Below are 9,822 nucleotides of genomic sequence, written 5' to 3' on the forward strand. Positions count from 1 at the left end.
ATCCCTCCAGTGGTAAACATTTTCAGGAAAGACATTCATCTTGAAAATGAAGCTCCTTAAAATATCATATTCTTTAGCTAATTTGACACCAAAATAATAGTATCATGAGAAAAATATGTACAAAATATTTGGTAACAATACTGAAACCACCCTGTGATAAACAAAGGGAATGAAATATTTCCTAAGTGTACCTCTTAGTGGAAAATCAAAATCACCAAATATCAGGTTACTTGCTTCTTGATATGAGAGAGTGGTTAATAGTACAGCTTCAAAATATGATGATAATACATTAAAATATGATAGTAAGCCCCCCACTCATATATATAATAAAAGTGATGTCTTACTTACGCCTCCAAATTTTTATGAAAGATTAATCACTTGTCTAATTTGCTTGCATAGAAATGATTAAATATACCTGTATTAGTCTGTTTTCACACTGCTAATAAAGACATATGCAAGACTGGGTAATTCATAAAGTAAAGAGGTTTAATTGCTTCACAGATCCACATGGCTAGGGAAGCCTCGCAATCATGGCAGAAGGCAAAGGAGGAGGAAAGTCACTTCATACAGGCAACAGACAAGAGAGCTTGTGTAGGGGAACTCCCATTTATAAAACCATCAGATCTCATGAGACTTATTCATTATCACAAGAACAGCATGGGAAAAGCCCATCCCCATGATTCAATTACCTCCCACCATGTCCCTCTCATGCACATGGGAATTATTATAATTCGTGGTGAGATTTGGGTGGGGACACAGTCAACCATTATCAATACCTGAGTAATAATAATGCTTTTCTTACAAATATTTGACTATCACAAGCTATGGATTATTCCTTGTGAATATCTAGATTAATGAATGGATAAAGATACTGGAAGAACAGAAATTGTGACAGTCTAAATATGTTACAGCTCTTGCTCTGGACAAATTTCATACAAAGCATCCCAGTAATGATAATCATTCACTCACTTTTTCAACTAACTTGGAATTGGAAAAATATGAATATCAGGTTCCTGACTGTCAAATGATCTAAATATCAGGTCTACTTTCTTGGCAAATTGTCAAAAAGTGGAAATTTGTCTTAAATTTGTCATGAGTACCCAACTTTGTTCTAGTTCCTAGACATAGACTTCTGCAACCTCACATCTCCAGATGGGTCAACTTTTACTCTTTTTATGTAATTTCAGGCAAGCCCAGTCACTATGTTAACCTAGAACAAGACAGGATGTAGTTCAGTAGTCCAGCCTTCAACCTATTTCGACTTTGGATTCTCTGAACTTACTCAAGTATCCAGATCTAGGACCTGAGGGCTCAACGATCCCACAGTGATGCTTGAATCTTAGGCTTCTACTATGAGAAGTAGATAACTAGGTAATTAACAACAACCTCTCCATAGAAGATAGATAGAGATATATTTATCTTATACACTGATATGGTTTGGCTCTGTGTCCCCACCCAAATCTCATCTTGAATTGTACTCCCGTAATTCCCACATGTTGTTGGAGATACCTAGTGGGAAATAATTTGAATCATGGGGGGCAGTTTCCCCCATATTGTTTTCATGGTAGTAAAGTCTCACAAGATCTGATGATTTTATCACAGATTTCTGCTTTTGCATATTCCTCATATTCTCTTGCTGCCACCATGTAAGAACTGTCTTTCGCCTCCTGCCCTGATGCTGAGGCTTCCCCAGCCATGTAGAACTTTAAATCCAATTAAACCTCTTTTCCTTCTCAGTCTCGGTATGTCTTTATCAGCAGCATGAAAACAGACTAATATGGTAAATTGGTAACAGTAGAATGGGGCATTGATGAAAAAAATACCCAAAAATGTGAAGCGACTTTGGAACTGGATAACAGGCAGAAGTGGAAGAGTTTAGAGGGCTCAGAAGAAGACAGGAAAATGCGGGAAACTTTGGAACTTCCTAGAGACTTGTTGAATGGCTTTGACAAAAATGCTGATAGTGATATGAACAATTAGGTCCAGGCTGAGGTGGTCTCAGATGGAGATGAGGAACTTGTTGGGAACTGGAGCAAAGGTGACTCTTGTTATGTTTTAGCAAAGAGACTGGCAGCATTTCGCCCTGCCCAAGAGATACGTGGAACTTGAACTTGAGAGAGGTGATTTAGGGTATCTGGTGGAATAAAATTTCTAAGCAACAAAGCATTCAAAAGGTGACTTGGGTGCTGTTAAAAGCATTCCATTTTAAAAGTGAAACAGAGCATAAAAATTTAGAAAATTTGCAGCCTGACAATGCAGTAGAAAAAAAAAAAAAAACATTTTCTTTCTCCTCCATTTTTTGAGGATACATTGAAACCAGCTATAGAAATTGACATAAGTAGCAAGGAGCCTAATGTCAATCCCTACGACCATGGGGAAAATGTTTCTAGGCCATGTCAGAGACCTTCACAGCAACCTCTCTCATCATAGGCTCAGAGGCCCAAGAAGAAAAAGTGGTTTTGTGGGCCAAGCCCAGGGTCCCCATGCTGTGTGCAGCCTAGGGACTTCGTGCCCTGTGTTCCAGCTGCTCTAGCCATGGCTAAAAGGGGCCAACATGCAGCTCAGGCTGTGGCTTCAGAAGGTGGAGCTCCCAAGCCTTGGCACCTTCCATGTGGTATTGAGCCTGCAGGTGCACAGAAGTCAAGAATTGAGGCTTGGGAATCTTTGCCTAGATTTCAGAAAATGTGTGGAAATGCCCGGATGCCCAGGCAAAAGTTTGCTGCAGGGGAAAGACCCTCATGGAGAATCTCTGCTAGGGCAATGTGGAAGGGAAATGTGGGGTCGGAGCCCCTACACAGAGTCCCTACTGGGGCACCACCTAGTGGAGTAGTCAGAAGGGGGCCACCGTCCTCCAGACCCCAGAATGGTAGATATACCAAAATCTTGCACTGTGTGACTGGAAAAGACGCAGACATTCAATGCCAGCCCATGAAAGCAGCCAGGAGGGAGGTTGTACCCTGCAAAGTCACAGGGGCGGAGCTGCCCAAGACCATGGGAACCCACCTCTTGCCTCAGCATGACCCAGATGCGAGATATGGCATCAAAAGAGATCATTTTGGAGTTTTAAGATTTGAGTGCCCTTTTGGATTTCAGACTTGCATGGGGCCGGAAGCCCCTTTCTTTTGGTCAATTTCCCCCATTTGGAATGGCTGTGTTTACGCAATGCCTTTACCCCCATTGTATCTGGGAAATAACTAGCTTGATTTTGATTTTACAAGCTCATAGGTGGAAGGAACTTGCCTTGTCTCAGATAAGACTTTGGACTGTAAACTTTTGAGTTACTGCTGAAATGAGTGAAGACTTTGGGGGACTGTTGGGAAGGCATGACTGGTTTTGAAATGTGAGGACATGAGATTTGGAGGGGCTAGGGGTGGGATGATATGGTTTGGTCCTGTGTCCCCACCCAAATTTCATCTTGAATTGTACTTCCATTAATTCCCACATGTTGTGGGAAGGACCTGGTGGGAGATAATTTGAATCATGAGGGTGGTTTCCCCCATACTGTTCATGTGGTAGTGAGTAAGTCTCATGAGATCTGATGGTTTTATTACAGGTTTCCACTTTTGGGTCTTCCTCATTTTCTCTTGCCATCACCATGTAAGAAGTGCCTTCCTCCTCCCACCTAGATTCTGAGGCTTCCCCAGTCATGTCTAACTGTAAGTCCAATTAAACCTCCTTTTCTTCTCAGTCTTGGGTATGTCTTTATCAGCAGTGTGAAAATGGACTAATACATATGTATACATACACACACATATATATACATACACATATATATTTTTTAATCTGCTTGAATTTATCAAAGAGTTAACAGATAATAACAAATTATTAGGCCAAGTTCTCAGAGAATTAAGAAGTTTAGAAAAATAAGTCTGTCATTTTATGGCCACTTTTGCTGTCTGCGGGCATTTATCAGTCTAGTTTTGGGGAGAAGTAGGCATTTTTCTACACTTGTAGACTTTAAAATATAAACAATATAATTGTTAAATGGTGCAACGGCTACAAAAACTAGTATAGTTGTTCCTCAAAACATTAAAAAATAGAACTTCTGTATAATTCAGCAATCTCACTTCTGGATCTGTAGAGAAAAGAATTAAAAGCAGGCTCTTGAAGTGGTATTTGCAGACTCATGATCATGGCAGCACCATTCACAACAACCGATAGGTAGAAAGAGCCCAAACATTATGCATAGATGAATGCACAAATCAATGTGGCATATATAAACAGTGAGATATTATTTAGCCTTAAAAATAATATAATTTATCATGTCATACGCTACACCATTGATAAACCTTGCGGACATTAAGCTAAATAAAACAAGTCAGTCCCAAAAAGTCAAGTACAGTAGGACTTCATTTGTATGAGGTTTCTAAAGTAGTCAAATTCATAGAAACAGAAATTAAAATGGTGGTTGCTAGGGATTGGGTGGAGGAAGAAATGGGGAGTTGTTCTTTGTATTAGTCCGTTTTCAGACTGCTGATAAAGATGTATCTGAGATAGGGCAATTTACAAAAGAAAGAAGTTTATTGGACTTACAGCTCCACATAGCTGCGGAGGCCTCACAATCACGGTGGAAGGCAAGGAGGAGCAAGTCACATCTTAGGTGGATGCAGCAGAGAAAAAGGGAGCTTGTGCAGGACAACTCCTGTTTTTAAAACCATCAGATCTTGTGAGATCCATTCCCTATCATGAGAACAGCACAGGAAAGACCTGCCCCCATAATTCTATCATCTCCCACTGGGTCTCTCCCACAATACATGGGGATTATGGGAGATGAGATTTGGGTGGGGACACAGAGCCAAACCGTATCATTCTTTAATAGAAAATTTCAAATTTGCAAGATGACAAAGTTCCAGAGATCTGTTACACAACAATATAGATGTACTTAACACTATTGAACTGCACACTTAAAATGGTTAATATGTTAAATTTTATATTACGTGTTTTTTACTACATTAAAAGATACTCAAGGAATTAATCACTTCTTGGATTTTCCATTTCTATATTCTGCCTACCTCTCTTCAAGGTACTTGGCACCTGTTACCTTGGCCATGTCCCCCTCAAATGCCAGCTTTGCATTATCTGCTGCCCTTATAAGAAGTAAGTCTCCTGTGCATTTCCCATGAGATTCTGTGAGTAATTTTATTTGGATAATTCACAGCTGATAAAGCCATTTCAGAATCACTTTCTCCACAGATAGCAATAATTGTTCCCTCTAGCAGGGCCCAAAAGAGAAGAAGCAATTTCCTATGCACGCGTCACTAGGAGAGAAAAGCAAAAATCGCCTTATGAAATTGGCATGGCTTTGAAAGCCCCAGATGATCCCTCACTTTGACAAAAGTATGCCAGGACTTTGAGCTGTTTATTTTAGATGGGCCTGAAAGTCGAATTGTTCATCTAACGTATATTAAATAAACAGTAAAATCATTGCTTCCCTTTACATTTTCATACAAATAGTCCTATTCCCCTACAATTAAATCTCAAAGCATAATCAGAAACTTTTTACAGATTTTGACAGGTTTTGATTAAAAGATGTTTCCATTACCAGAGTTTAATAATTAGCAGAAATGAAAATATCTCATCGATTAAGTACAGTTGTTAAAAGCAAAAGAAGGATTTTAAAAAAAAAGCCTGCTGTGGGGTGGGAATTCTCCTTTTTGGCCTCTCCTAGTACATTCTATTCTATACTACAAATAACTTTTTCTTTCTTAAAAAAGAAAAAAGTACCTCTCTTTTATTTTATTTACCAGTAAATAGGTAAAGATCCAACTTTCTCTTTCTCTTTGCTTTCTAACCTATTTTGACTATTTCACATCTCTTTGGACACTTCATTCAGGTATCAAAAGAATAGAAACAAGGAAAGGTAAAAATTAAAGAAAACAGAGTCACAGAAAATACATAAGCTCATTATAAATTATATTCCATATGAAATAACTCCCCAAAAAGTGCCTTACACATGAGAAGACTGTGCTGACATACAGTAATGATAGTGTTTTCTCCATTACTGAGTGGCCTAAGAATAATTTAATAAATACAGTGTGCATTGACAAACCAAGAAGGCACAGGTCAGACTGCCTTCTTAGTCTGGAATTTCTAACATCTTTTCAAAGCTGCTACAAAAGTTCTGTGAACAGTTTTAAGGAGTTTGTAGACCAGGTTACACTCATTTTTTGTTTTACCGAGATTGGCGGAAAAAAAATACGTCAGAGAAAGTTATATAAAAATTACTTAAGTTATAAGCAGGAGAGAAAATTATTGTCTTTTAATTAAAGTAGACCATAGCCTAAAATAGCTGAACTATGTTATTTTTCTCAGAAAGAAAGAGTGTATCCTATCAGTTTCTCATATTTTCTATAAGCAGAAAAGAATTAATGAAGTCTTATTTCTAGTCACATTAAATCTATCAAATTTTAATTACATCAGGGAATGAAGTGTAATTTGGCACCATCAGGCAATCATTGATAACGTTTCAAATCTCAGATTCTGTCATTTAATCACTCCTCTAATTTATGAGTGACATTTTAGTTATAGAAGCTGATAAGATGTATCAGATAAGTTGATAAAGCAGATATAGTGTCTTAATGAGAGTTTTAATGAGAATAGTATCCAAATCTAAAATATTCAAATTTTGCCACATTTAGAGAATAAATGAATTTTCAAAGAGCCCCTTAGGTATGGGTCACAGGGTTGCAAACATTTGGCAAAACTCCTCAAGCTGCAGTCAAGCCCTGTCCATTTAACTATACATACAATATACTTAATTTTAAAAAAATCTTAATCATGGATCCAGATAGCTACAGTCACTTAATAAAAAATAAAATTCAAGAAATAGAAATTCTTGTGCTGTTTGCTATTGATTTTTGCAGTCACTTTAAAACTTTTTTATTCTCTTACTTCAACCACTGTTTGATCATTGAATCTGGTCCCAGAGGAATATGTGGAGAACCAATTGAATCAACTCTTTCTGTGCTTTTCACACACCTTGTCTCTCAGCATTCATGATTTAGAGAGTTCAAGGTAGGTTTTGAAGGGCACATTCATATCAAGAGGATTACATGAAAGTACTAACTTTTTTGTGTGGCTAAAAGGGCTTTTCTTTGTTCAATCACCAGGGGTAAAGGTATATTTTGGGAATGCTCCCCATGGCAAACCTCTTTGAGAAATGAATTCTGAATTGCATTAAATCCTGTCTTCAAGGAACTTCTAGACAAAACATTTAAAGGAGATACTGGGACATTGCCTATCATCAACTTTCTAACTTTGAGAAGTGATCTTAGCCAATCTGGAATTTTGATAGATTTTCTAGACACTTCATAAACATTTTTTAAAAAGCAACTTTATAAAAGACTCCACATTTACCTAGGGAAAAAAAAAAATCTCTCATAAATGCAAAATTAGTTCACAAGTTTGCTGGTAGGAATTCTTAAAATTTGACAGAGTTTTTTGCTCATATGTAGAAATGAAATTTATATAGTACTTAGCTACTAGTGAATTTATAAATAAAATTTATCAATAACAGATTTTAAGTAATAAGATGAAAAAAACTATATCCATAGCAGTACTGCTCAAGGCATGAGTAATGAAAGTAACAACAACAACAAAAAAAATTGGCCTAGAATCTGTTTCCACTTTTCTGCACTTTAAGACACTCCTACAGAGGCAGTTTGTTAGTCGGACTGGTTTATTGGAGCAAGAAGTAACTTTAATCCTTTTCTTCCATTTTACAAAAGGGGAAAGTGACACCCAGTCATTCATGAAAATCAATGAACAATTCTTCACATTTCACATGGTTGTCTTTACATTTTAAGGTGAAATATTTAAGGTTAAACTTCAATTGCATATTACTGATGTCTAGAACACTGTTTCCCAAAAATAAGAAAAAAATATCTGTTTAGGCTTTCTGCAATTACAATAATAAAAAGTATAGTCTGTGTAACCAGATAGACATGCATTCAAATCCTAGCTCCAAATCCTGGTCCCTCAACTAACTAGCCACATGACCTGAAGTGAATTACTGAGACTCAATTTCACTACAATAAGGTACTGTGAAAAGGTGCCTAATGCAGGTGGTAGACCCTGTAAGGAGTAGTTGATACTGTGTTTTAAATTCCAAATGAGGAATGTGTATATTTACCTAAAATTGTTTGTTTGGTCTTGTTCTTGAACCCAATGACCAGTTAATAAAGTATAATTAAATACTTTAAAATATCATTATCAACTTATAAAAAATATTTCTTAAGCTCATTTTGTGGCAGGTAGTGGGATGGTGCAGAAAGAACATATTCCAAGTCCCTGTCCCAAAAATGAAATTAAGTCACATGAAATAAATAGTGACCCACAGAAGTCTCTTATGTGACCAAGTGCTAAGTTATGGTTAACAGTCCAAAAGTGCTATGAGAAAAGAAAAGAGACAGACCTCAGTGAGGATTAGAGCAGACTTCCAGGACTCAGTGGAGGAAATACGAATGGAGATGGAGATGATGAGAGGGCCAGTGGGGAGGGAGAAAAGTCACCCCACAGGAGCCGTAGGCATGAACCCAAGAAAGCTTGTATAGGAAGGGCAGATCCAACACTGGGTGGAATCAGCTAAGCAAAATATTCGTATTCCAAAGCCTCCATATAATTCCTTATTCAGACAACATTGTATATTGTTACTTGGCTCAGCAATTGAATGTTGACCTCCTTCTTACGAGACAGGGAGGATAAGGACTGCAATTCAAAATAGCCAGATTTGGAATTAGCACTCACAACCCTAGACCATATTTTTCATTCCTTTAGCATTACTCTGTAACCATGTTCTAACCATATTTTACACTTAAAGTTCACCTATTTAAATAGAAATTGATTTTCTACATCCACAGTCCCAGAAAGCATTGCCTAAGAGCCAAAAATCCAAAGTTCTTGTCCCATCTTTGCCATTAACTAACATGAAGCAAAAAATGAGCCTCATTTTTTGTCTCTGGACGAAACTGCTCCATGGAACGGCCATGGAACGGGTGCTTCTGGGTTTGAAGTTGCACAGATCCAGTAGGGATTTTGCTGCTTGGAGGACGGCACAGTACTCTCCAGCGCATCTCCAAGCCTGACTTTCTGACCTCTTTTATACAATCTCTGGACAAAACTACCAGTCGCTGTTATTTTCCTCTCTGCTGTAAACATGGAGCTCAAGAATGGATAGAAAGACCTTATTGTATTGCTCTGCCTGGTAAATAAATATGTTGAATTTGCATGGCAGCTTTCTGATTATTTTCATGTCTCCGATAAGCATCAAGTCTGTCATAGGTACAGTATAAAAATCCCTGAGATTACCTAACACTGACACTGTGGCAGGAAGAGAGGAGAAGAGCTGTACTAGGGAAAATGAGGAGTACTTGTAATCCTCTCTTAGGGCAGTGAGAGGGCCTGGGAAGAAAAGATCGAAGTGTTCCGTGTTGGGGTTAATGTGGGCTTGAAATGAAACTTCAGAGCAAAATGAAGCAGAGCAAAGAGCAGCGCCCGCAAACCAACCTTAAATATCACAGCGGCGGAACAATTACCTGAAAGAAAAGTCACGCTTGGCATTAAAAGTTCAATTATCACGTTCAGTGCAGAGCCTTGTTCTAGTCTGGAGCTGCCAGATGTCACATGGTGCGTGATGACTTGCCCTTGATTTGGGTTCATTTGAAAAACGTAGAACTCTAACAAATAAACAGCCTTTTGAGACCCGTCCCTGGACGAGGACTGCCCCCTCCCTCGGGCAGCTACTACTGATGCTGTCCAGGCATAGCCCAAGGGGAAAGGTTGCAGCGGGGTCGGAAGGCGCGGGAGGAGTCTGGTGGTGATTGA

The 9,822-nt window shown here is 38.3% G+C and overlaps 1 long non-coding RNA gene across 1 annotated transcript in view; it reads right to left on the reverse strand.

Moving 5' to 3' along the window:
• The window catches only part of LOC111522134, a 680,649-nt gene extending 670,888 nt beyond the window's left edge, over nucleotides 1-9,761 (reverse strand). Inside the window, exon 1 of the long non-coding RNA XR_002725174.1 lies at nucleotides 9,534-9,761. This is a non-coding gene — a long non-coding RNA (uncharacterized LOC111522134). The remainder of the gene's footprint in view (nucleotides 1-9,533) is intronic.
• Nucleotides 9,762-9,822: the final 61 nt, after the last annotated feature.

Source organism: Piliocolobus tephrosceles, chromosome X, assembly GCF_002776525.5.
Source record: "Piliocolobus tephrosceles isolate RC106 chromosome X, ASM277652v3, whole genome shotgun sequence".
In the NCBI taxonomy this organism is placed as follows: Eukaryota; Metazoa; Chordata; class Mammalia; order Primates; family Cercopithecidae; genus Piliocolobus; species Piliocolobus tephrosceles.